This window comes from Perca flavescens, chromosome 3 (assembly GCF_004354835.1).
Source record: "Perca flavescens isolate YP-PL-M2 chromosome 3, PFLA_1.0, whole genome shotgun sequence".
Classification (NCBI taxonomy): domain Eukaryota; kingdom Metazoa; phylum Chordata; class Actinopteri; order Perciformes; family Percidae; genus Perca; species Perca flavescens.
This window is the reverse complement of record NC_041333.1, coordinates 26,573,506-26,601,469: the sequence shown is the minus strand read 5'-3', so window position 1 is coordinate 26,601,469 and position 27,964 is coordinate 26,573,506. Positions and strand designations below refer to the sequence as shown.

Sequence of the window (27,964 nt, the reverse complement as noted above, 5' to 3'; positions counted from 1 at the left end):
TAAATACTCATATATTCTGTGTAATCCGGCTGGTAATTACATACTTGTAATGTTCTGTGGATTTAGGACTAGTATGGAAGCTATTTATGTATTCACGGTTCACTCTAAGCTGATTAACGAGCGCGGTGATCACTGGTGAAGACTAATTATTTTGGCCCGTTAGTTCCTTTAGCTTGTTAGGCATGCTCACGGGAATGTGTACTCTGGTGTTGGTGTTTTACATATTAAAGGACATTTATAAAAGCATGTTGACTTCATTACTTAAAAAAAATAAATGGGAGGCCCTTAAATTGTATTTGATCATCTACAGTATGCCTTATGCAAACTGCTTTCACAGAAAACGTGCATTGTGAAACAACCCTTAAGGACGCAATTAATAAATCATGCAGGATGTCTCAAAGTAATGGTATGCCAGTGGAAATGCTATTCAAGGGAGAGATTCAAAAATGATAATGATAAAAGACACATTATTTGGCCCTGTGTTGCAGTAAATCTTTAGAGATATCAAGTAATGGACATGGCTTATGCTATCAGGGCTAATTACAGCCAGACCACCAGAGCAGCTAGAAACAACATATAGCTGCAGTGATCATAATAAACTCCAACATTAGGAGGAGAGATCACCTTGACACATAATGGCTGACACAAGTGCAATTTCCTGGTAGGGGATATGTGTGTGTGTCACTCAATCTAAAACAAAAACCCACACCCACTATCCCTCCACACCTCGGCTAAGGCTGAGACGCAGAATGAGACTTCTCGACACATGAATCCAGCGGTATGTGGAGACGTCTGGGAAACAGCTCTGAATTAGCACAGGGTCTTTGAAAGACAGACAGACAAGACCAGGCCTGGGCTTGGTATTTCAACATGACAAAGATGAAACTGTACACCGTGTCTTGGAATAGCCACCTCACTTAGCGGCACCGGCAACTTGATGCCTTCCTCACTTTCACTTGGGTGAAAGAAGTCTCTCTCACCTTCTCGTTTTCTCTCTCACTAACACACAAACACACGCAGAGAAGTTGGTTTACATGGCCTGGCCTGGTGTGTAAAACTCTCAAAATAAACGTTGACACAATTCCCTCTGCCATTCAAATGCCCCAGCTGCTGTTTTGTAAAAATAGTACCGTCGTCTTGAGGTGCCTCTCAGGAAATCATTAAGTCAGATGTGAGGTGCTGATAGGTGATAAGACTCAGTACCATTGGAAACTGTATGGTTAATCACATGCCTCTGACTCGCAAAGACATGCAAATCACAGGGATAAAATCCTGATTAAGCTGGTGCAATGTGGAACCTTGAAGATAATTTTCAAGTAGAGCTTATTTATGATCTGCTACCATCTTTCATTTTCCTCAGTATGTGTAGTTTCACATAGCAACACTTCTGTATTCCTCTCATGTAACTGTAGACATAAAGTGATCCTCTTAATCACAAATATACAACTAATCAAAACAAGCCACTGTTATCTCAGGAAAATTTCCATATAGCGCAGGTCTAAACCACACTCTTATTTACAGAGACCCAACAATTCCCCCAAGAGCAAGCACTTTGTGCGACAGTGGAAAGGAAAAACGTCCTTTTAACAGGCAGAATCCTCAAACAGAACTGGACTCTAGGTGGGCGACCATCTGCCTTGAATGGTTGTTAATCCATTAGAAGTTGTAACACTTGTAAGTGGTACAGTTATCTAATCCAACTCCAACAAAAGATGAAATAGAGTTAAAAAACATTGTTAATTTGGGCTTGGTATTGAATCTCAATACGATTTTTAAAATTAACCAAACTGTCTCCATAGCACAGAATGTAAATGCACTCTCACAAATGGGTCTGTATGATATACGGAAATGTATGCACATCATAATGTATGATATCTTACGAAATTAGGAGATGCCGGGTGGTCACGTGATACCAGGTGGTCACTTGACGCCGGCTGACTACGAGCTCCAATGCCGCAGAGCGGCGGTTGCTAGTTGTTTAAACCGCTACAGAGCGTCGCGACGCAGGCTACGGACCTCTGTCACAGTTTGGTCGTATCAGCTGCAGTTAGTAGATGTGTTTAGCCGAAAATAGGTGACTTTGAGAGCACCGCAAGCTGCCACTCATTTTGGCAGATATTACGGTTAAATTTAGTCCACAAAATAAGCGTTTTGTGGACCTATAAGATTAGGCACCAAAATGACTAGTTAAGATAAGGAAAAAATATCGTGGTTTTGATTAAAACTTTCCCAAGGAACATGCATTTCCTGGGTGAAAGGCTTTAGTTCTCCCCGGGAAGCAATCTTTGCTCTCTGGCTTGAGGTTAGCCTTCTTAGACCAAATCCTGGTATTATTTTACACATGCTAAGGGCAGCTGGGCCACTAGTGAACATTACAGTGAAATGGGAGCGGAGGAGGCTGAAGAGATGCTCAACTGTGATGGGGACTCAGTAGGTGGTAGGGTAAAGAGGAAATGGATGCATAGACATGGTCAGGTGTGAGGTGAGCAGATCAATGGGCCGAATGACCCACTACAGGCTTGACATCACACTGTGCACGGCACAAGGTGGAGCAGGAGGCTGCTCATCCAGGTCTACACAGAGCATGACAGGGCTGCTGAACAGCTGGGTTAGGTCACAACCTGTAAAGCCACACTGCCAAAACATCCAACAGGACAGAATAAAACACTGTAAAGCAGAGTTTCAAAGTCACACTACAGAACGGTCCAACCACAGGCCGGTCGGGAGGAGGCTAGGCCTCGTTTAGCTGGACAGACATGGCATTGATTTGTACTTCTCATTATTATATAATGTCTATGGAAGGTCGGGACAAATGGAAAGATGGGAAAAACCCTGATTTCATTTTGCTCCACCATGAGGAAAACAGCCACCAAAATAAAAAGAAATCTGTGATATTTGTATGAACTTTTATGGACTTGCTTAACATACCATAATAATGACATAATTAAAACACTATCTTATGTATGTCAGCTTAAGAGTGGGTCTGCTGTATGTGTCTGTGACATAAATTACGCTGACAAACGTTTGCTATAAGTGTGAAATCTCACAAACAGACAAAATGTATTGATTATAAGATTACAAAATTATTATAAAATTGACAAAATGTAAATATATACATGATGGGAAAAAAAGACCAAATGCTCCATTGCACAGCATCAGTCCAACCTCTACACTCAACAGCCAGATGTCAATATCCAGCAGCAAATCCAAGCCCCTTTTCACTCCTAGTTTTATTGTGAGTGTATAATTATGCAAAATAGATCCAAAATATTCTATAAACAACACATATTTGAAATTCTGCTATGCACAAGCCTGATTAGTTAAACAATTACTCAAGACAAGCAGCTCTGAGTAGAATCCTGCTTCTACCAACACATGAAATGCAGCAGTGCGTTCAGTTAGTTCGAACTTTCTGCTTTTTCCTCCAGGCATAACCCCCCCACCAAAGAACAGAGGGGTGAAATAATTCTCTCAACCGATGTCACTCCATTGTTTATCTAACCTTCCCTTTGAAGTTGGTGCTTCATAATAATGTACACTGCACTTCTGCTTTCTCAGTACAATACATGGTGTTACACCCTGCAAAAAAAACCCGCTTTTCACTGAAGACTAGTTGAAAGCACACATTATCTCTCTTGTATTGGGAGACCAAGCGAGGGAGGGGCTACAAATAAACTCCAGCATCTGCTAGCTGTGGGACTAAACTTAAGCACATGCAAAGTGATGACAAGTCGCTGCTTTAAGTGCAAACTTCTAATTCTACCACAGAGCCTATGAGACTGCGCTCAGGATATATGGATTCAATATACACCTAAGAATATTCAATATATTCCCAAGATGCAGAGTTTGCAGCTGAGAAAATGATTATGCTTTATTATCAGGACTCCTATTAAGTATAATAAAAAAAAATCCTGGTTATTAGTTATTAGAGCTGAAATACAATGACACCGCAGTACTGTGGGTGTGATCAAGTGGGGGGATAAGTGTGACTTCCTTTGGTGAAATTTGTCAAACTCAAAAAGCTACACTAGATATGAGAAAAATCCACTGGTATGTGCATACACGATTTTGTGCATGCTTGTGTATCTGTGGGTGTGCAGGTGCCACATTTACGCATCTGTACAGCTTCATCTGCAAAGCAAACAGCATGAGAAATTGGCTGTAATTTTGTCCGTGGTCTTTGAATGACTCAAAAACAAAAGTGGTATCACAGCCGAGCAATAGGCGATACCATGAGGAGAGGGAGAGTTAAAGGAACACGCCGACTTATTGGGAATTTAGCTTATTCACCGTAACCCCCAGAGTAAGTCGATACATACCCTTCTCATCTCCGTGCGTGTTGTAAGGCTGTATGACAGCTCCAGCATTAGCTTACCCCAGCACAGATCCTGCAGGTAACTGGTTCCAACTAGCCTACTGCTCCAAATTGTGACAAAAGTAACAAAATAACGCCAACATGTTCCTATTTACATGTTGTGATTTGTAGAGTCACAGCGTGTACAAAAAACAACGTAAAATAAGACACAGCCATCTTCTAACAGTAAACAAACCGGGAACTATATTCTCAGACAGGTTTGCTGCGAGCATATCACTCCGCCCAAGTACTATATTCTTCCGCCTGAGAATATAGTTCCCGGTTTGTTTACAGTTAGAAGACGGCTGTGTCTCATGTTACGTTGTTTTTTGTACATGCTGTGACTCTATAAATCACAACATGTAAATAGGAACATGTTGGAGTTATTTTGTCACTTATTCGGAGCAGTAGGATTGCTGGAACCATTCACCTGCAGGTTCTGTGCTGGCCTGATGCCACTGGAGCCGTCAGACAGCATTACAGCACGCACGGAGATGAGAAGGGTATGTATCGACTTGTCTAACTCTCGGGGTTACGGTGAATAAGCTAAATTCCCAATAAGTCGGCGTGTTCCTTTAAGTGTTGCTATCAGAGCGTTAACCGGAGAGGCTACCCAGAGCCATTTAGCCAACAAGAGAACAAGCACTGCAAGCCAAGCAGAAGAACTGCCTGGAGCAAGAGAGACAACTGTATGTCTGTGTGTCTGTGTGTGTGTGTGTGTGTGTGTGTTGGGTAGTCCACTGACACCGCAGCATTGCTCTTTTTATGTATTTAACTAGAGTTCTTTGAGGGTGCAAACGTGCTCTGAAAGGCCTGCGATATCACAGACATTAACCTCAGAGAGCACCATACCAGTACTGTATATTATTAACACAAATGATCCAGTTATAGTGGGTGGGGAGCAAATAAGGACTTGCTCTTAATGTTTCCACCCTTGTCAAGTGATGTGTGAGGAGAAACTGGTGCATGAGCTGATGCTGAGTTGGCACTGACAAAAACAAAAGGTTTCTACATTCAGCTCTTCCTCCATCCCTCAATCCATTCGTCCATCTATCCCTCTGAAGAAAAGCATGCATGTCACAGACATAAATGAACCTAAACGGGCACTTTGAACAGTGTTTGTAGCTGTGACGACAATCACTCTGATGTGAGTTTAAAATCTGCACATCATAGTTTGATTTCAGTGTAAACCTGGCCTTTTTGTGTCAGACTCTGCATGGTTTCTCTTTCTTCCCAATATCCCCATTAATCTGACTTGGCACAGGCCATCTGTAGCTGACATCAGGAAATCACTGCTCACATGGCGTCTGTGTGTCTGCGTTAGTCTGTGTCACAGAAATGCTGCAGGGGGAAAGGAATGAGCAGTGGCTCGCTTTCTTTCCCCACTTGATAGAAAAAAAAAATAATTAAAACAGAGTAATTTGCATTCGAACCAGAGAAGCGTTGTGGTCGAACTCTCTCACAGGAGCTTCTTTAATTCCCTCCTCAGGGAGCCAATCATTGCAGCGGCTTGAGCCAAATTTAAAATTTGGCCGGCTAGGAGTTACTGCAAAGTTAAAATATAAAACTGAGTACTCTTTAACTGAGTTATCAACAGTGTTTTGTATTATTCACCAAAGGAACTCACAACAATCTGTTTAATATATACTTAATGAGAACAAGAAATAACAGCGGTAGCATCTGTAATCCAGGATGTTTATATTATGTTTGCCAAAATAAAACTACTGCTGTTAAGAACACTGCTCTTCTAGGCAAGGCAAGGCAGCTTTATTTATATAGCACATTTCAGCAACAGGGCAATTCAAAGTGCTTTACATAAAACATGAAAGAGCATTCAGAAAACAATTAAAAACAATTTTAAAACATTCAAAGTCAAGAATAAAATTTACATTGCAGTATAAGAATTTAAAAAAAACGGACAGAAACACGAAAGAGCAGTTACAAAATAATTAAAACAATAAAAACAATTTAAAAACATTAAAACAGTTAAACTTCTAGCTTTATTATCTCAATGCTATAAAGTATATGACATAAAACTGGGGAAACATGTAGGTGACTCAATACCCGTCTATCTACTGAATCACATATGCCATTGCCCGCTGTGTATGAAGAAAGTGATGGCAGTGGTGGAACAGCCTGTATTGCCTTTCTTTTCTCCCTCCCGTTGTGCTTCTGTCATAACCCAGCACAAGGGCAGCCTTGTTTAGGGCTGATAAATAGCCAACTTCACCCTCCTGTGCTTCCCTTTCATAGGAAATAAAGCTATGATGGTGCTGAACCCTCCCCACTGAGCCTGCTGGGTCAATCTCATACCATTACAGTATAGTCAGCCTGCCTGCCTCATTTCAGTTCAGAAGCGATAAATATGAGACTGTAAATGGTGTCATCTGTGTTTGAATGAGACAACGTGACACAAGCAATAATGTGCAGTAACAATAATAACAATTGGGTTCTGTAGTCCAATACACAAGGGTCATTAAACTTCAGCTGGTGATTACTTAGATTGATTGTTGATTTTCTGTCTATACCATCTTGCATGAAATAAGTCCAGGTTAAGTGAGCCAACTCCCTGTTAGGATGCTATCATGACCTTCTGCTCCCACTCGGATGAGCTCATTACATTTGAGAGCTGACTAGTGAAGGCATTTTACTGTAAATCTAGATTTTTATAAGGTAGATAAAGTTGCAATTAAAAATGACTGATGCCATTCTTATATCTTGCACCTGCTGGTAAGCTTCATATTTACCACACAGACATGAGACTGGTATCAATATTTTCATCCAACTCTCTGCAAGAAAGTGAATACACAGTTCTATTCAGCAATCAGCCTTTTTCCAAAAATGTCAATGTCAATATATAAAAAAAAAAAAAAAAATCCCTGTCACTTATGTAAACATTTCCAATTACACCAAAGCAGCTTAATTTACCTTGAGAAAGAACAACTTTATGTTGTGACCTAAAGAAGTAATATCTGAGACGTGAAGAAATGCAGGGATTTCTTTTGCCTAAACTTGACGTGTTAGCAACTAAAAAAAAACTCAGGAACTCAAATTTAGTGTAGTGCAGAAACAAGGCTGGCAGAGAGAAAAAGACTAATGTCGTCACTGGAGCGGGAGTATTGTACTGTGTGTGTCCGTCCACTACTGTTGAACAGGTCTGTCCTTTTACTGTGGACTTACTTACTAGACACATAAAACCCCTTTTAGTTTTTAATTTATAATGTTATAACATCTTATTTTGATCAACAAGATACTTGATTGTGAGGAGCAGTTTTTTATTTGCCTGAAACAATACCAAAGATTTACAGTAAAATCTATATAGATAGAAATTTGTAGGTATTTAAACCAGTCATAACAGGTGTTTCACAGTCTGAGATGAGCAGCTAGTTCATATCATAGGCATCTGTTAACTGAGCTAAGACAGGCTATTCACTGTTTTCCATAGGTTCAAAAATCACAGACATTAAAATGATCATGACCTTACGTAGGTGGGAAACATTCCTACACACCAATCTATTTCTTTAAAGTGGCTATATGTAACTTTGTGTTGATTCTAGCAGCCGCTTAGGACAAAAGTGATAGTGTTTTTACCACACCACCTGTAGATTACTGAGTTAGTGTTAAGTCCCGGACACTCAGAGTCGATAATCGGCCGTTGGACAGTCTGGCAAGGTCAGTGACTCGAGTCTGTTCGGTGTGTTCCGTACGGTCGTCCGTCCGAGGGGCCGTCGGCCTTCATTTTGGCCGATTTGACATGTATATTTGGCGGGGCGGGCACTGCCGGCAGTCGGACTCAAATGACCCATCTGATTGGTAGAGTGCTAAATCTGACAAAAATCTTTTAAACTGACCTTTGTTGATCTGAAATGAAGACAGATTCAGCATGTCCTATTTCTCGCTTAAAATGTTTTCAGAAACACGGTTCGGTGAACTATTTTAGTACAATATGAGATCGTATTCTGAACAAGCTGCCGTCTTTGAATTTCCGGAGAAAACAGACCCACGTGACTCGTTCGTCCAATCAGCTGTCGGTTTTCATTTTTGGGCGACAATACAGATTAGCGCCACCTGCTGTTATGGAGACGTATTACGTCTCGTCGCTTTGGTGTGTTCCGAGGCACTTTTTTGACCAACTTGGGGAGACTGATCAGTCCGACTGCCTTTTCTGCCAAAGTTTTCTGTGTGTCCGTGCCTTTACTGGGAGGTCATATAATTGCGATGAATGTTTTGCTCAGACAGAAAATCATTAATTTACAATAACAGAATAAGTTACAGATGCATCGTTGCATTTCAAGTGTTGCTTACGGTAACTTAGCCTACTTTGGATGTCTCGTGAGCTAAACCGGGTATCACTGTCACCGTGTCACGAGCCAAAGCATTAAGAGATTGTTGTAGCAACCACTTAGAACTTAGATTCATATAGCGCATTTCATGAAGGACGCTTTACACAAGTAACGCTACATGGGGACAAGGGAAAAGAAAATAGTAGGCCAACACAAACATGGAAAGAAATTAAAAAAACACGGGCACTAAATGGAAGGGGAGGTAATTTCATTTTCCAACTATTTTTATTTAATTCTCAGAACAAATGACATACATCATACAGGCAGTGGTGAACGAAGCATAGGAGAAACCGCATGTCAATTCCCCCCAAATCCCCCAACCCAACCCAGATCAGTTCCAAAACAGATAGGGACAGACCCATACACACAGACAGACACACACCAGCAAGGGCGCACAACATCCAAAAGGCTGATGTCGAGTGGAGCGAAGGGGACGTAATTTAATGTTGGCTACTGACTTACAACCACATTGTGCAGTATAAGGTTATTTTATGAATGAAATAGACATATTACATACCTGAAGGCCAATTCAGGGTGGGTTTGAAAATTTTACAATCCCGTAATCTGTTGAAAGATCAACCGAGCTGTTGGGCTTTTCGGCAGTCATCTTTCACTTTCCCTTTTAGCTTTTAGTTGTTCTTCGTTTATTTCCTTCTTTTCTGTGATGGTCCTGACCCAGTCTCAGCCATAACTACAACAGATAACTTCTAAGATAACATTAAAATACAATTAGACTTAGCCTATATAAAGATTTATCCTGTTACCTTCTTACCTGGCTGGATATGCTAACATAGGCTTTTCCGGTGTTCAAAAAAATCAGTGAGCCATCAGAATGTGTTACTGTAGAGCCGGTCTACCTGCTGCAAATCATACTGTGACTTCGTGAAAAAAAAAAAAAAAAAATCAGACCCAGGCAAAGGCATTAATAAAAACTCTAAAAATAGCGTTCTTTTCACTGTTAGTCTGGTTTGCTGTTCCAGGTCATTTAAGATCGTTATATGATAAATGAGTTTCAGAAACACTAAAAAGTGACATATAGTCACTTTAAGCACCAGGCAGGCCATAGAAATAATATCTCCAGCGGGTAAAGAAAACTTATTTAATATTGTTACAGCATTTCTCACTCATGTACAGAACCTAACTGGACATTTCTGAGCAGTGTGGTCTCTCTGAGTTTGAATTTTCATCCAGGATCGACTCTATCCAAAGTGGCATTAACCACCCTAGGTTTCACTCAAGTCTGAGCTGTGTCTCTGCACAGCAAATACTAATAGAGTTTACATCAAAGATTTCCCTCCCACTGTGACAGCCAAGGAGATACACTCAGACTATCCCTCTCTTGCCTCACTGTTCTCAACCAACTGCCATTTTCTCCCTCTTTCTCTGCTTCCCTCCTCTCTCTCTCTCTCCTCTCTCTCTCTCTCTCTCTCTCTCTCTACTTCCCACCTCTAGAGTGTCACCTTGCTCTGTGCCCAGTGGCCTATGGCTACATGATGATTTATAGCTGAGAAAAGCAGGGGTTTGGGAGATGAAGTTGGTGGATGGCTGGATTTAAAATCACTTGTGGCGGTGCATGAAAGCCATGATGAATGACTGTAGTCTTTGCACGTCAATCAAAATGATCTTTCTCCAGCGTACAGTAGGTTTTAGATTCATCCATAGGCTCTGGGCTGCTTTGTATTCTTCTTATAATCTTTTTTTACTCTGTTCAACACTAATGTCTATTAGAATGGAGATGCAAGGAAGAAGGTAGACAGCTCACTCTCAGAAAAAGCCTAAAGATGCCCTCAAAAATCTTTTTTTTTTAAACTGTACAAAATCAGGTATAGTATTTGTTTAAGTTTTAAAAATGTGCAGTTCATTCACAATTGTAAGAGACCAACCACAACTCATATTTTGAACAAACCAATCTGTTGGTAAATTCAAATGCATCTGTGATTCAATGTCTTTCAAGAAATATAGTTTGTCAGCTAACACCTGCAGCCCATTGTGTAGAAATCCTTAAGGAAAAAAAACATCTGTGATAAAGAAGAAAATCCATTCAATGTTGATGGTAAAAAAAAAATGGGGTGGTCTGAACAGAAAAGCCTCATTCTTTATTGTTCTGCTTGACGGTAAGGCGCAGTGCACACGGAGACGAGTGTACGTGTGTAAAAAATCAAGACCACTGACATTGGTAAAAATGGACCAGGATAGTAATGATACCCCCTCTGTCTTACCTGCAAATTATAATATATTTACTAATTTAAATGAGTGTTTTTGCTGATAAGGTTACCCAGGAGCAGGTTGATGTTTTGTATGCTAATATGCATTTATTCTATATGAATAAAATCATACATATCAACGGCAGTGGGAACCCCTGTGATGTGTGGATCTCAGTAAGGAGCCGCTCCCTACAGCACACTGAACAAGAGTCGCAGGCAGCATATAAAACAGCTTGTGACTCCTGGACATTTACAGTAGTGACAGTGAAGATCTTGAATTTTCTGTTACATGGTAAAAGAATCTCACTCTGAAGACTCCTTACAGTCTATTATTAACTCCAAGTGTTTCCTTTAAACCTAACTAGAACACATTTGGCCTATTGAGATGTCAATAGTGAATATGAGTTTAAATGATTTCAGATGATTATTTGGTGTCATACTAATCCTTTATCACTCCTTATGTATTTGAACTACAACAGCATAAGTGGGCAAATTGTTGTGGCCAAAACAGCCCAGCGACCAGTTGTCCGTAAGCATACTGTGTGAGTCATACAACAGCAAGTCACACAGACAGATTGTGCTTTGCTCTCCATCTGAGTCTGTTTATATGTCAGTGATATCACAGCTACATAATGTTGCTCTGCCATCTCCCAGTGGCCGTAATTGTCTGTGGTGCAAAACTGGAAATCGGTTGATCGAGAAATTTATTTAGTGTTTTTTAGTTATTGCCGAATATTTAACCACGAAAATGGGACCAGGGGTTCGTTTCAGAAAGCAGGTTTAGTGAAAACTCAGAGTTTGTTAACCCTGAGATGAGGGAAACTCTGGGTTTTCTGTTTCAGAAAGAGAAGTAACGTAACCTCAGAGTCAGTTACTATGGTAACTGAGCCTGTGAACCTAACCTGGTCGGGAGCAGGTTTTCTTCAAGAAACCTCAAGTTTCTCTCAGTCTCCTCCCTCTGACACAGCGCTCTTTCATTTCCTCATTCATTCAGTCTGTATCAGGCGCATTTTAGCGCAGTTTGTTATATCTGCATGAATAAAAAAACAGGGTTGGTTTATTAACTGTGTTAGGCAGACTATAAAACGTTTTTGTTCCGAAATGGCATTTCCTTTTGTTGACTATCCCGTTGACGAAGAAGCTGTATTACTTCGTTACTTTAACATATGTCGGGAGATGATATTGAGGCCCCAACTATAGATAGATTTTCATTTCCAGATAACTACCCATCTCAGGGTAAATCAACTCAGAGATCAGGTTTAGACTCAGAGTTTGTTAAACTTCCTTCCTGAAACGGGCCCCAGTATTGTTCTTGAAGTCTGGTGATATTCTATATTTTTTACTCTACAAATCCTATAAAAAGCCATCAATAAATTGATACTTAGTACTGCCTGTATAGCAAAAGCCCGATATATCATATTCCTCTTGCTCCAGCGTAGAACAATTTGCTGTTTTATAGAGGCATCTTATGAGCTTTTACTGTAGAGCCAATATTTGTTTCTCTATAGCACTCCACTAACCCATAATGTGCTGCACAGCATCAGTCCATACTGTTGGCTGAGTTCAACTTTCATGGACCCCATGGGCTTGGTTCTGGTTGGACTGAATTTCTACTAACAATTTGTTTTCACAATTTGCTCTCACAATTGGTTCACAAATATGGTGAAAAATTGTGGTAAAAGGCAATTTGCAGTTAAGACTGGGGTCGGGAAAAAGCTACATCAGTTCACTTTTTTTTTTCATACTGTGTTGACTGTCCTCTCCTCCATCAGGATATTGCAAAGCTGTACCACTGGCCCAGTTCCCTGCATGAGGCGACAATAGCGTCACCATGCAGTAATGAATCAAATTAAGTGGAATGTCAGCTAGGCTAACAGAACCCTCCTTCTCCTCCCAGCATGAAAAGGAATAGTTTCATGGCTCCAATTTGTCTCTCCCTGCCCTCGCTGGCACATATTTTTGCGTTTCATCTAAATAAAAAAAGTGTAAAAATATGCTACTGGCAAAGACGTGAGTAGAAGAGGTAAAATTCCAATTGGAAATGTAGAATCTTTATTCATGTCCAGAGTCAGAGCTAGAGCTAAGGGTTTGATTGGTCTAGAGCTTGGCCTTACCTTTCGGTTTGATGTAAATATATGCGATAACATAAGTTATATCCCAAGGGGGCTGCACCTCTACCTCTTTCTTACCCTCTCTCCCTCCCTTTCTCCTGTGAAGATTAAAGTACATAATGGTAATATGAAGGGAGAGTGATGCTTTACAGTGACAGAAGAAAGAGAACGACACAGCAATATGCTGATGATATGGTGATGAGCAAGACAGAAGACGAAAGTGTACGAGGAGAAGACAGAGAGCAAGAAAGAGTGAGCAATGTTTTTGAATGAATAAATATACAGTGAGGCTTGTATACAAGTGTGTAAGTGACAACTTTTGTGTGCCTACTAGCATACTAACATATATACTCACAATACATGCAAGTATAATAATGCGATGGATAAGAAAGGGCAGCTGTCTTGGTTTTGTAATGCAAATAATCAACCTTCTAAGCAGGGGCTAAATCCTGGATAGAAAAATCTTATAATTTAAAGAGAAAAAGGGGAAGTAGAGTGGGGTGGTGTAGAGAGAGGAGAGAAGACTGAGAATGACAGAAAAAAGCAAGACAGTGGGATTATCTCTGGCCTTTCAATGTGGTTTTAATCCATACTTTACAATATTGTCGCCCAGAGCGAGGAGAGCATACATCTGTTTTTTGACAGTCCATATGAAGGAACACTTAGCAGACAAATGGACAGGAGGGAACAGAGGATATTACACTGTAGGCCATAGAAATCTCTCTCTCAATAGATAAGTTACTATATGCTTCCATGGGTAAAAAGGTGTAACAAGCATATGTGAGAAAAAGTGACTATTTTTAAAGTGTGTGTCAACATGTGACACCATCCAAGATAAAATAATGCTAATTCATGATTTTTTTTTTACTGCCTGAGCTAATAAGATGATGTCATATCTGTCTATGTCTTTAAATTGAACACAATGAACTGGGGTTTACCATTGCAACAACAATCCTCTCCCATTCAAAGGCTGTCTAAGAATCAACCTCACTGTTAATTTGTCTTCGCCCTCCTGCTATCACATCCTCACCGCGAGGCTCTGTGTACCATTTAAAAGGAACCCCGACTAGTACGACATGTTGGCCTTATAAGATTAACGTGGGCGTCAGCTATAAAAAGGTGCTACAAAAACACTCCAAATGTTTTGTTTTTTTGTTAAAAAATGCAGAAAATATGTTCCCTCGTAGGCCGCCATGGTTATTTACGTCGCAATGCATTCTTGGGTAGTGACGTGTATTGGTTGTGTACCCATGTACTGGCTATTGACAGTACAGTAACAGCGAGATGAACACGTCTGCCGTTCAGCCTTTTCAGTTTGACTGTAGGCTTAAAGGACAAACCTAGGGGTTAATAACAGATGTGTACCCACTCTGTTGTTCTCTGGGACATGTTTTCATGCTGATTGATTGTGTTTGGAGCTCCAATGAAGCTAGCGTTGTAAGCTAGGTTAACCAGCCGCAACAGAGCCTCGTACTTCGGGAAACCAGTCATGACTTACAGCTGGCAATGCCAACTAAAATCAAAAGCAATTTGCACAATATATCTGAAATAATCGCACCGATGTAAACATAACTTGTCTAGCTAGCTAGTTTACTTACTCAGTGGATAACTGTCCATCTTGTCCCTCCGGTCTGGGTCGCCGTCTCCAATTTTTTTTCGGGACTTGGAAAAAAGTTTCCCTGTTCATTAGAGAGGGGGAGTCTTCAGACTGTACAAAACACAGCGTCTCTTGGGTGTTGTGATGCAACAGGTCCCACTCCGTGCAACACAGACACTCCTGTCCGGTGGCCATAGCTTCACAATGTCCGCAGGTACACCACCAGTTTCCCGAAGTACGAGGCTGTGTTGCGGCATTGACTACCGGTAGCTCTCTCTCTCTCGTAGCCCTTTCACGGAGCTCCCGCAGCTCTTTGTCTGTACACTTACAAAGTTCTCAGTGCTTCGGTTAACATGTAGGGACCCTCACTATGCAACCGTTGAAGTTTGGTGATATTTTGAGCCTTTTTTGTGGTATAAATAGCGATTTGTTTTTATTTCCCTGTGCCCCGAATACTAGCTAGCGTTGTTAGCTAGGTTAACCAGTCCGCGCTAGCTTCGTTGAAGCTCCAAACACAATCACAATCAATCAGCATGAAAACATGTCCCAGAGAACAACAGAGTGGGTACACATCTGTTATTAACCCCTAGGTTCGTCCTTTAAGCCTACGTCAAACTGAAAAGGCTGAACGGCAGACGTGTTCATCTCGCTGTTACTGTACTGTCAATAGCCGGTACTTGAGTACACAACCAATACACGTCACTACCCCAGAATGCATGGCGACGTAAATAACCATGGCGGCCTACGAGGGAACATATTTTCTGCGTTTAACAAAAAACAAAACATTTGGAGTGTTTTTGTAGCACGTTTTTAAAGCTGACGCCCACGTTAATCTTATAAGGGCAACATGTCGTACTAGTCGGGGTTCCTTTTAAAAAAACATGTGGCTCAAGCCATTGAATTACAAAGAGCGCTGTGATGAGAAAGAGGGTCTATTTGCATCGCCAGTCGCTAACTAAAAAGGTGTATCGAATGTCTTGAGGGTGCTGGGAGAAGATGAATAAGAAGCGGCATAAGACTGGCTCTATATATAGCAGGTAATCTGTCATCTCATTTTTGTCATCTCCCTTCCCCTCGTTTTTGCTTTGAGGAATGAGGGATTGATGTTCAGAAGATCAGAGGAAGTAAGGAGGGAATCTTGGAGGCTTGGAGAGAGGAAGAAAATAAGGAGAGAGCAGGGTGTGTGTGTGCGTGTGTTGCGAGGAGGAAGGAAGGAGCCTGCGCTGAGCGACTGATGACTGCTGTTTTTAGAGACCTAGTTGCAGCTGGCCGAAGTCCAAGCCAAATAGTTGAACTTTCAGAGCTACAATGAAGAAAAAAAAAAGTAAAAGCTATACATCTAAGACTTTAGTTTCAAAAGATTTCCGGCGATTCCCATCCTACACTGCAAAAATTTCATTTCCTGTCGACCTGCAACACCACTGCTGCCTGAAGTCAGATATTTCTAAAGTGGATATTGTTTGAACGTCCTGTCAGATCTGACAGGTTTGTATTCCCTGGCAGGGAGATCAGTATCACCAAATATGCCTTGTTCACTCACTCACACACACACACACACACACACACACACACACACACACACACACACACACACACACACACACACACACACACACACACACACACACACACACACACACACACACAGTGTTATGAAGCTCTCTTTAATAAGGTCCACCTTGTGGTCACTTCAAAGCACAGATGGAGTGGACAACAATGGCGCAAAGAAATAGAGGGAGAAAAGAGAGAAGGTGAGGATGGAGTGAGGAGTGAGACGTGAAGCAGGATAAAAAGATGGAGCCAACGGCAGAGAATGACACAGGGAAGTAGGGTAAAAAAAAATTAAAACACAGGTAGGGATAATACTCTGCAAAAACAAAATTTGCAAGAAAAATGTAGCACGACACACAAGAAAAAAGGCACAAATAGAAGATGTTCACATCATAGAAATAAAATGGACCATTTGGTTCACATTCATGCTTTCACACCTCACACACCTGGGGAGATGAATCTGGAACATCAGTGAGGTTTGGGAGGCCGAATCTTGCCCCTCTGTGCAAGTCCCAACTAAAGCAGCAACTTTTTGCAGAAAGAAAATCCTCTGCTCTCAATCCAGAAACTCTGATGAGTAGCTATGGTAAAGCCTGAAGGCATCCACTTATACATATGGGAGAGAGGGGGGATCATTAGAATAACTCAACCATTCGTAGATAGATAGCGAGCTAGCTCCATCTAGAAACACTTTCCCTGAATAATTCACAGAGGTGTAAATAAAATATATCCAGTGGCCTTCACCTAAAAAAAATTTAGTAACAAGATAGCTGCCATGCTGAGTAATGAGTTCTTCTCTATCAGATGAGTTCAGATATGACATGCAAGAGGATGTGTATAACAAAAAAAAGACCCCTCAAAATTCAGTTATTCACATTGATATTCAAGGAGGGGGCCGTGTCGCTTGATTTTAAACAGAATATTTCATTTATATAGCTGCCTTCGATAGGACAGTAAAACATGTTCTTTCTCAAATGTATTTCTCAAAACTGAAGTAAAATCATAACATATGTGATTGCAATGATGCCCAAAAGTGTGACTCTCAAAGAAAATGAAATAAAAGGTGGTGGGTGTTCGGCATGAACATTGCTATCCTTTAATTGTCCCAGATTAAAAGATGATAGCAGAACATTTATTGCTTTTTTCCTGCAGCCAAGAGTGCCATATATTCTGCATAATGCATGAGGGCCACGACATGGCCCAAACCAACCCCAAAACAAATAGCCTCATAGTGAATGGGGTGGCGAGCTCTGTGTGCATGAAAGATATCAGTCGGCCTCACAAACTGTATATGACAGGCTGCCACACAGGCAGAGGGAAGGTGGAAAGAACAAGGACAAGGAATCAAAAGTGTACCTAGTCAGGAGAAGATGAATAGGCCACAGGTATTTTCTATGTGCCACTGCTGTGGGCAATGCAATGTGGTGTAGTCGTCAACCGGTGTGCCAGAACTACTACAGACTGAGCAGAAATCAATACGCGCTCCAGTTTATTCCTCATCGTTGCTCTTGTGATTACAGATTATGACAATCACTCCAGGTGGTCGAAGGATGGATCATGTGTTGCTCTGCTGGCTCAAGGGCGCTGCCTCTGGCACACAAAAAACATTTTATTTCCAAAAGGTCAATCAATGAGAAAACTCATTTCCACTGGCCACCTTTGTATTCCTGAAATTATGCAATAATATTGTGAATCTCCCTCAGCACATACTGTACAGTAGCAGACCATGCAATTCTGCTATTCAAATTTAAAAAGCAAGGAGAAAAAAGTTACAGAACTTTACAATTCATTTTACCTATCTTGCATAATAAACCTCTGATCCAAAAACGTTTTATGGAACATATAGAGCTGCTATTTAAGGATACTGAGTTGTTTTTTTTGTCTGAATGAGTCAGATATCAGATAATATTCTCCATTCTGTCTGTAGACCTTTATTTCAGGACCCAGTTTTCACATCTTTGCAGTCCTGTTGGTGTCCAAATGCCAAGGTTGAGAAACATAAAAGATGTTTCTTGGTTGAGCCTTTAGAGACAGACATCTAAGGACAGCTGCTCCCCCCCTCTTCCCTCCCTCTTTCACTCCCTGCCTTCTTCTCTCTGTCAATCAGAGACAAACTTTAAAGTCTCCTCTACCTCTCCAAACTCTAACTAGATTCCCTCCCCATCTTTTGTTTTCTGTCCTCATAAAGCACTCTTACTCCTTTCTCCTTCCACACACAACTTTTCTTTCATTTACTTACAATAATTGTGTTGAGGGAAATGGGTCAAGTGTGTAGTGTCAGTTAGTCAGCCAGATAGGAAGGGTGTGTGTGTGTGTGTGCGTGTGTTTGATATGTATCAGGAGTTTCCTCTTAGCTCCTATTACTCTGACACAACACTTTCTAAATTAGCCGCCTGACACTAACCACTGGCTGAGCCTTACCCTTACCCACAATCTCTCCCTCACTTCATACACACCTCAGGTTGGAGCTAAAAAAAAATACCTCAATGTGAAAATGGAACTAAAATCACATCAGATCAAAATTATCCAAATCTCACTGTAACATTGTTTTGTGTTGATAATCTACTGCTTAATATATTTTACACTGCGCAGAAAAACTGTGCAAACGTGACTGTAGCTTATGTACGTGTAATAGAAACAATACTGTATTGGTTAACAAATAAAGATTTTAGTTTTAAAAGACACTACAGTCGCTGACCTTGTTAAAAACAAACATGCTGGGGCAGCCTCTAGCTCACCCAGTAAGAGTCCTTTGCAGCGGCCTGGGTTTGAATCCGACCTGCGGCCCTTTGCTGCGTGTCATCCCCCATCTCTCTCCCCCTTTCATGTCAATCCACTGTCACTGGGGGTTTCTCAATACCAAGAATGCAAAGTACAGACTTGTGTTCTTGGGGAGAACGTTCTTGCTGGTTGTTCTTGGAAGAATAAACTCGCAAGTTCACAAGCACAGAAAACGCTGTTAACAGTTTGAGACGATGCGTTCTTCCTGTTATTGCTCAACACCCCCAGCACAGAGGCTACCTGCAAGGCTCCAAAATAACAGCTAGATATAAAAAACAAAACAATATAACTACTTTGTATTAAAACAATCTCCGGACAAGAAAACCTCATAATGCTACAACTATTGCAATAATATTGAAAAATAAAACTAATTGAGCTTTAATTTTATTGTTTATGGTTTAGCTCAAACACCCTTTACTTATTCAAAAGAGTGGAACGCAATCACTATTATTAGTGTATAAGTTTAAGTCAGTTTAAATTAAAAAAATAAATAGGCATATGCACTGGTGTGTCCTATGTGTTCCTATTAGTATTATGTGGAATTATCCTTTCTATATTATTGTAGTGCACTGTATATGCCCAGGGAGATGGAAATTAGAAATTCAAATTATAAAGGTTGGTGTCTTTAGTCTACATAACATGTCGTAGCATGTTACCACTTTATGTACAACTGTTCATTTATCATACAGACTGAAACTCAACTTCTAATAAATCAGAAAACAAATACACCAAAAATATGAACTAAATACAAAATATAATGTAGGTTATAGCCTATGGCATAATTTAAACAAGTCTCCCCAAAAGAAACGGGTATATCTCATAGACTAATAATATACAGTCTATGGTATATCTCTCCTCTGCCTGCTGCGCTGTGTGTGTGTGCGTGTGTGTATGTGTGTGTGTATGTGTGTGCGTGTGTGTGTGCTTGTTGAGTTTAACTCCAAAAAGACAGTTAACACAGGTTCCCGTTAATCTTATGATGGACATGTGTTGTGATATTTAAACAAACGAACCGTCAACGGCGAAATAAAAGCCTCTTATTTACGGGAACGGTCTAAAAGACCTCCGGGGTCCTACAGCGGGGTCTCCGAGTGCGACTGTCCGAGCGCCGAGTAAGTGGCCCCGGCAGGCGCAAGCTGGCGGCCGCGTCAATTTATGGAGCTCCGAAAACTTTGGAGCAAATTCTCAATTCGGCAAAGATTTTCGCAACACTGCCTATATTCGAAATCTAAACCTTTCATTTCTCGCCTAAAATGTTCTCAGAAGTGAATTTAGTGATGAATAAGATGGCGAAAATTGTTAAAATTGTCGCGTTTTTGGGCTGTCTATGTACTGGAAATCCAACCATCATTGAATGCCGAAATGAATGTTGGGATACAGGTGCTGCGAAGTTCATACAAGTCACCAACCGATGTATCCTCGGTAAATGGGCGTGTCAAGAATACATCCGTGAATTTTAACTGTTCTTGGCGAAATGGGAACTTGTGTATTGGAACAGTACTTTGGCAACACGAGATGACGTTTCACAGGGACACAAGAACACAATTCAATAGAAGAACACAGATTGGAAAACGCCCACTATAATAAAGGGAAAAACCCCCAAAAGTAATCTTAAAAAAAAAAAAAAAAAAAAAAAAAAAAAAAACATGCTGTTTTCACTTTGTCATGGCCTATATAGGCTAACGGTAAATCCATACCAAATTGCCGCTACCCTTTGAACCCAACTTAGTTTATATCCTGCAGGCTTTAGATACTTGAAGGCGTGATGATTAATGATAGTGTTGTCCGCGGTAACGAGCAGTGGGACTTTGGCTGTGCCCTTTTTCTTCCATTCCTGTGGTTGGCATCTGCCCACCTTATACATGTAGAGAGAAAGTAGTCCCATCTGTGGCTGGAGGGCAGAGCAGATAGAGCTAACATATATTATATTTTTGGCACATCTTGAGAGAATACAATGAAAGAGAATGGCGCACAAGAGAACGCAATGTTAGATTCTGTGGTGTGTTTAATCTGCAAAAATAGTGAAGTAGTAATAGCAGTGTAGTCTTTTTCTTTTGGGGGGATGTTGATGTCATTGGCACAGGTGTTAATATGAACAAAATGGCCTGTCACTACACGTCTAATAACTTTGGTCCGTGTTGCAAATGCAACACATACAGTAAAGTTCCTATTGTTACAGGCGCCCCCTACCGCTGTGTTTGCATTCAATCTGGCACTTGCTCTCTCATAGGCTGTTGCTCGCTGACAGGTCCAGATGTTTAGCGTGCTAGATACACAGAGCTCGAGCGCTGATTTGCAAGCGCTGAGCCAATGCTGATTTGCCTCTGATCTGGGGCTTTTGTTGGGGAGCTCCAAAAACTGTCGGTGAGTGGAAACTCAGGGCTTAGGTTGTGTAGCGTGAACTAGGCATTAGCTAACTGGCGGTGGGTTTGTATTGAAAAGACGGACATGAGATGTTTTAAATATTCTGATCTAACTCTCAACGTGAAAACAATTAAGCGTATTGCCAAAATGTCAAAGTATTCCTTCCTAAGTTCACTACCTGTAATTATATTCAGAGTTTTTCTTAGTTTAAAATGTTTCCTATACATGGAAAAAATATAGGATCACATTTCAAAATATAAAAGTCAGATAGTATGAAAAATGCAAGTAAATAGTGTCATGAGGAGCTCCGGTGTAGTGCCAACTATGAGGACAGCCAGTACAAGGACAGGTTCATTTAAATTGGACATCTGATCATACCCTTTAATAACTGTGGCTCACCACTGTTAATTCCAAGTGGTGTTTGTTTCAACTTTAATTGGATTAGGATATTATAAAATACATTCTTTAGAATTGCTAAATTGAGGTAAGAAGAGTGAGGGTCACTTGTGTACTTTAAGGCAGATTACATGTCATGCTTTTAGCACAGTAGTGAGCTGCTTGGAAAGGTGCTAGTATGTTCTGTGTCATTGGGTCATTGCTCATACTGCACAGCCCTGACCTCTGTCTGAGGCTTTGGAGACTTTGTGTGCGTGGAAAGGCGAGGTTGGAGGGTCAGAAAGAGTATGCAAGGGAGTGAAAGTGAGAAAGAGATGAGTGACAGACAGTCCAGAGAGCGCGTCCTGTGGCATGTTATCCTGGCACGTTGATGCACTGTGATGTTAACTGTACTCACTGCCGCACCGATTTCCCAAGATACATCATGTCAGAAACAAAGTGCATTATTCTATTCCACAAAGCAGCCTCTCTGTGGTGTTTACTGCAGGAAACAAAGTAGTCAGCATTTAAAACTTACTTTTATTGGAGCTTGAACTTGTGAGGTTCTTTGGTGTGGCAATATGGAAAAATATCTGACATAACTAAAACAAATATTGTCCAGTGTACGGTAAAGATATTATTTTATTTATCAAGGTATGTAAAGCCACCTTTTACCTTAGTTTATTTTAGCCATATTGGACATAGGCCTATACATGGTCAAACTTGGGCTGTCATCTTCTACTGTAATCACAACCTTTTAGCCATCATTCTGAGAGAGGGCAAAATTGTGTAATGTAATACATCATATTAAAAAACAATCACAAGCTATTTTTACACTTTAGAAGACACATGTAGGAGTTAATTGTTGACATAACCTTAGCCTTAGTATCTTTGAGTGTTATCAATTTATAATTGATTCAGGATTACGATTACTATGCATTTGTGAACATTCATTCATGTACAGCACCCACACTCAGTCTTTCACCTTGCATCAGTTCACCTTGTTACATTAGTCACATCCTTTAAAGGAACATGCCGACCTATTGGGACTTAGTCACAGTAACCCCCAGAGTTAGACAAGTCGATACATACCCTTCTCATCTCTGTGCGTATTGTAACTCTGTCTGACGCCCCCAGCGCTAGCTAAGCCTAGCACAGATCCTGGAAGTAACCGGTTCCAAATAGCCTACTGCTTCGAATTAGTGACAAAATAACGGCAACATTTTCCTATTTACATGTTGTGATTTGTATAGTCACAGCGTGTACAAATAACAAGGTCACATGAGACACAGCCGTCTTCTAACCGAAAACAAACTGGGAACTATATTCTCAGAAAGGCGAAGCACTGCTACTTCTGCTACTTGGGTGTAGTGATTTGCTCGCAGCACCTGAAGCCCTCTGGGGAGTAGGGCTTGGACTTTTGCCCAAAAATCATATTCGAAGTTTGTTTATTAATATTTGAATATATTCAAATATTTATTAATAATATTTTGACCATGAAATGCCTTCAGTAAGACCTATATTTATTTTATATATAACTTAAGTTGTATATGTTCTGCCCACCAGAGGGCAGTGTATCAGTCAATGTCAATAGGCAGACAATGTTTTTCTGAAGAAAAACACAATTATTAAAATAGTTAGTATTATTAAAAGTCAGACCCTGGATTAAACACAAACAGTATGCTTTCGACAGGAAGTTCGGAGCTTTCACCGTAGCCTACGTAAGTGGTCTAATGTTTATACGTGTGCACTGCTGTGTGCGTCGAGCCACCGTGTGTGTGTGTGTGTGTGTGGGTGGGGGTGGGGGGGGGGGGTTGGGGAGTGTGTGTAATAGAGTGAGAGAGTGATGGTGATTACTGGTACCTTCAGAGTGAGTAGCGACTCTAGAGTCATAGTGAGAGGAACAAAGCATCTCTCCTGTTCTTTCTGACCACGGTGAGACATCTGTAGCAGGTAAAGTTAACCCTCTCCTCGATGTCATGTTGTTTATGGAGAAGGAGAACCAGGAAATGAGTCGGGGGAAATGCAAGCCACGGCCGAGTGACGTGCGTCACTGCGACGTGTAGTTACATTTTGAAATGCGTGAAAAAGCCTCAGAATCTGAATTGAAAACAACGTTTACAAGCAAACACATTTACAAAAAATAATGCCCATAACAGGTTCGAAGAGCTGCCTAATATTCATTCGAATATCTTTTTTTTTTATATTCAAATTATATTCGAATAACGAAGTTCGGAGTCAAAGCCCTGGTGGTGAGGAGCAGAGAGTTCACCTGGAGTTCGCTCAGATTTGGAGTGATAGAGTCAACAATTACTAGACAGTAAAAGCAGAGTGACCTTGTTATTTGTACACCCTGTGACTATACAAATCACAACATGTAAACAGGAACATGTTGGCGTTATTTTGTCACTTATTCGGAGCAGTGCCCCTTTAATTTGATGTTTGTCTTTTTTTACCCCTCTTTTTGAACAATGGGAGCCATCTCCACAGCCCTTTACTCATCCATGCCTGCCACCCTATCGCTCCATTGTCCTCAGATCATATTCTGTGAACTCTCATTACATGGGTGGTAATAGACTCTTCAGCACTAAGATGCTCTTTATTATCCGTCAACTGTGGACTACATCTCTAAGCTGATTAGCCAGAGCTGTCTTTTCAGCATTTCAATTAGTAGCGTTTCGAATAGTCAAGCAGATTGCAAGCCTTATATTCATTACTGACATTCTTAGAGCACCATGCGATCAAGTAATCCAAGCAAAACAGTGCAGCAGTGAGGATACAGAAGAATGACATCATGGTGGATTGTATTAATGGACTCACAGGGAAATATAGCTATTAACAGCAATCCAAAGCAATTTAAAGCAGCAGAGAGGCATGCAGTTTTAGAATAAATGGCCCAGCTGGCATCCATAGTACTGTCACACATATGCACACACAGAGAGTAAATGGCATTCTTTAGAAAAACGACACAAGAGAAATTAAATATTTCAAGCAGCATCATCATTACCATTAAATGAAAACAAAAAAATGGGCCTAGGGGAGGACTTCAGCCTTCAGAGAGTCAAGATGCCTCAAGATGCTAGCGGTTTAACACAAGAGGACGTCTGTATTAGCTTTAGCTGTGGTTGAAGTTATCTTTATCTGCTTTTATATAACTGTCTGCTCTCAAAGGACTGTGACATGATAAGAACTGATTTTTGTCATTCTGAGTGGTGTAAAGAGAGGCTGGCACTTAAAAAGCTGCAACATAGGTGCCCACCAGGCTGTCAACACCTACATGCTTAACCTCACTGGTCGACTGTTTCTGTTCATGTCATTTTCAGATTAGCTTGCAGAGGAAATGTCCCACATGGGGAAAGTTACGTCTTGGAAAGAAGGAGAGAGGAGGAAGTGGAAGAGGAGGAAATTGAGGGAGGAGAGCAGGTGGATAAGGTTGTGACTCCTAGTGCTAATGGATTTGGATCAGATGACGAGGATATGATCAGTAGTGTGTCTGTGTCTGTGTGTGTGTGTGTGTGTATGTGTGTGTGTGTGTGTGTGTTCTCACATGTACATGTGGAGTGCATGGTTTTGTGATGTCATTAGCAGACAAGCCAAAATATGATGATCTCAGGGTATTATCGGTATCTGTTTGAGGTATCCGGCTTTATCAAATACCCACTTGACACAGGAGTCACCACTGTGTTTTATCGTTCTCTCTCTGACTCTCTCGCTTTCTCACACACACACACACACACACACACACACACACACACACACACACACACACACACACAAATCCATTCAGTCATTGTTAATCCAGCTGTGTGCAGGTACAGAGATGTGCTGTACATGGCTGACAACTATGTCACTGAGGTGCGGATGTCAAACCTGTCTGTGTTTTGGTTGCTAATGTTGTCATTGCTGTGAGCCACTCAGGGGCCCACACAGTATACTGGAGAATAAACCTACCCTTCACATTATGCACACTGAATGTCTCTCTATGGACATTATGTATGTTATAAATGCAAACATCTCTGCTCTAAGTGAAGTGTCGTTGTCATGTTCTGAATTGTATTCATTTGACAAAGAGCTCAGCCTCACTTAAAACATCAGTCTGAGAGAGGAGGAAAGAGCAAATGAGGGATACAGTTGTAAGCACTTGAGGATTTCTGCAGTAGTCATGTACCATTTGCCAGAGAACAACTGCATCGGAGCAGCTGAGAGTCAAGTGCACCTTTTCCTAGGGCACCTTATTGCTACTTTTAAGGAAAATGAGGGCCATCTATATTTCACATGAGATTTTCCAAGCAAGCAGATAATTGTTTTACAGTTATGATTTCAGTCACAAGCGCCTTTATCTATCCTCTAAACTACTCACGTATTCAGATCACAAGTTAACTGTACAATGAATATGGATCAAAAAGCTTCATCCTTGTTGTTGTTGTGTCTGTTTGATTCATTATGCAAGGAGGGAGATAAGCTAGGAGGTAAATAAAAGTATAGTGTTGAAGTGCTCAAAAGATCTCTGATCAACAAGTCCCTGTTTCATTGCTATCCTCAGTAATGAACTGCTCCATTCTGTCCTGTTAAATTTAGCCAAGTTATAACGTAAGAGTTTACTAAGTGTAGATTTACACATTACTACATTAAAAAGGGGTACATACGTAGATTTGTTAGTTCATATTTACCCCACTGTAGGGTGTAAGTAATACCACTTACTGAAACTGAGCCAATTGACAGAACTAGTTCAATATGACAATACATGATCCTTTAGGTTAAATGGAATATGATCACCATATCTGATCTGTTATGTGATTGAAATGCTGTTTTATAATCATTTAAGCTGGTAAGATTTAAATTATATTTCACTTAGGCTATTAAACACAATAACCCTCAAACAACAAAAACACATTAACATTAAACTAAGTGACTTGATATGGCCAGTTATGTAGTGAAAGTAAAGTATGATTTAGGTAGGTTTAATGTATTATTTTAGGATGTTATTTTACAGCTCATGATGCTGAATTGACTTCCTGTTTACATAGTTGATTGCTTTTGATTGGATGGTGCTATAGATGTTTCCTAGCAACTGATTTGCATGGTAATATAGCTAAGACATTCCTTAACTTTGAATGGGGCAACTCAATTTAGTTAATCACTTGTTTGAAACTAACTGCAGTTACAATGAATTTAGGAAGGTCTCAACACACTAATATTTCACAAATCGCTGATGAAAGCCTATCCTGAGGAGCAGTTGTGCTCCATACATTCCTAGGGGGATGGATTTTTAGGACTTTCAAACTAGAAACCGGAGGGTATAGTTTGTGTTCATGAAGCCCAGATTAGGATTTGACAGACTTGTGGAGAGTGGTTGCTGTGGGGGTTTATATGTGTGGACAGAGAGAGGGATAAAGAGAGAAACATGGAGGAGTTGAGTATGTAGTGTAATCAGTTCAAGTGTTTAGTACCAGTATATATGTATGTGGAAGTAAAGTATTCAATTTTGGCCTAGGCGGCTTCTCATAGTAGAGTGTGTACAGACATCCAGAGATTTAAAACAGACAGAAAGCAAATATTAAAAGGAGGAGGAAGAGGAAGAAATCATGGAAAAGTGGATGGGAGGAAAAAGGAAGAGAATTGAGAAAGGAGCAGTCAGATTGGGATTGAGTGGAGGACAGAGAAGGAAGGTGATGGAGATTGAGAGCCTGAATGGAAGAGGAAGAGTCATCACAATTAAAAGTTGCAGCTGCAAGGGATCACCGCAAAATATAGAGAGAGCAAGAAGATGAAATGCAATAGGAAATAAACTAGAGAGATACTGAGCACTAAAACATAGTAGAGGAGACAGCAGATGGTGGGGATTATTCTGGACTAAAATACTCTGGGATCTACAGAGGGAAGGCCGCAGACATAAACCGTTACAGACTCCATCTGCCAGAAATAGATCAAAAAGGGCTAGGTCCACCATCGGCATAATGATCAACTGCTGCCTAGATGGCAAAACCCAAAACGGCTATAACTGTCATCCTAAACAACAGACTAAATACTTTGTCAAATCTAAGGATAGATCAAATTATGATGTTGTATTATTCTTGTGGTTTTAGTCAAATCAGTTGGGAAAGACATATTGTTGAGTCATTAGCTAAACACACTACTTTTTATGCAAAAATACACACAGCATGGGTCCTTTGAGGACACTTATATCAATAACAAAAATGTAGTTAAGCAAAACAGCTAAGCAAGCATTACCATCTCTCATATGGCATTTGTGTCGAGACATAATATGGGACATGAACACATAG

The 27,964-nt window shown here is 40.6% G+C and overlaps 1 protein-coding gene across 3 annotated transcripts in view; it reads right to left on the bottom strand.

Moving 5' to 3' along the window:
* The window catches only part of igsf11 (immunoglobulin superfamily member 11), a 103,527-nt gene that overhangs the window by 43,332 nt on the left and 32,231 nt on the right, over positions 1-27,964 (bottom strand). The window lies entirely within an intron of this gene.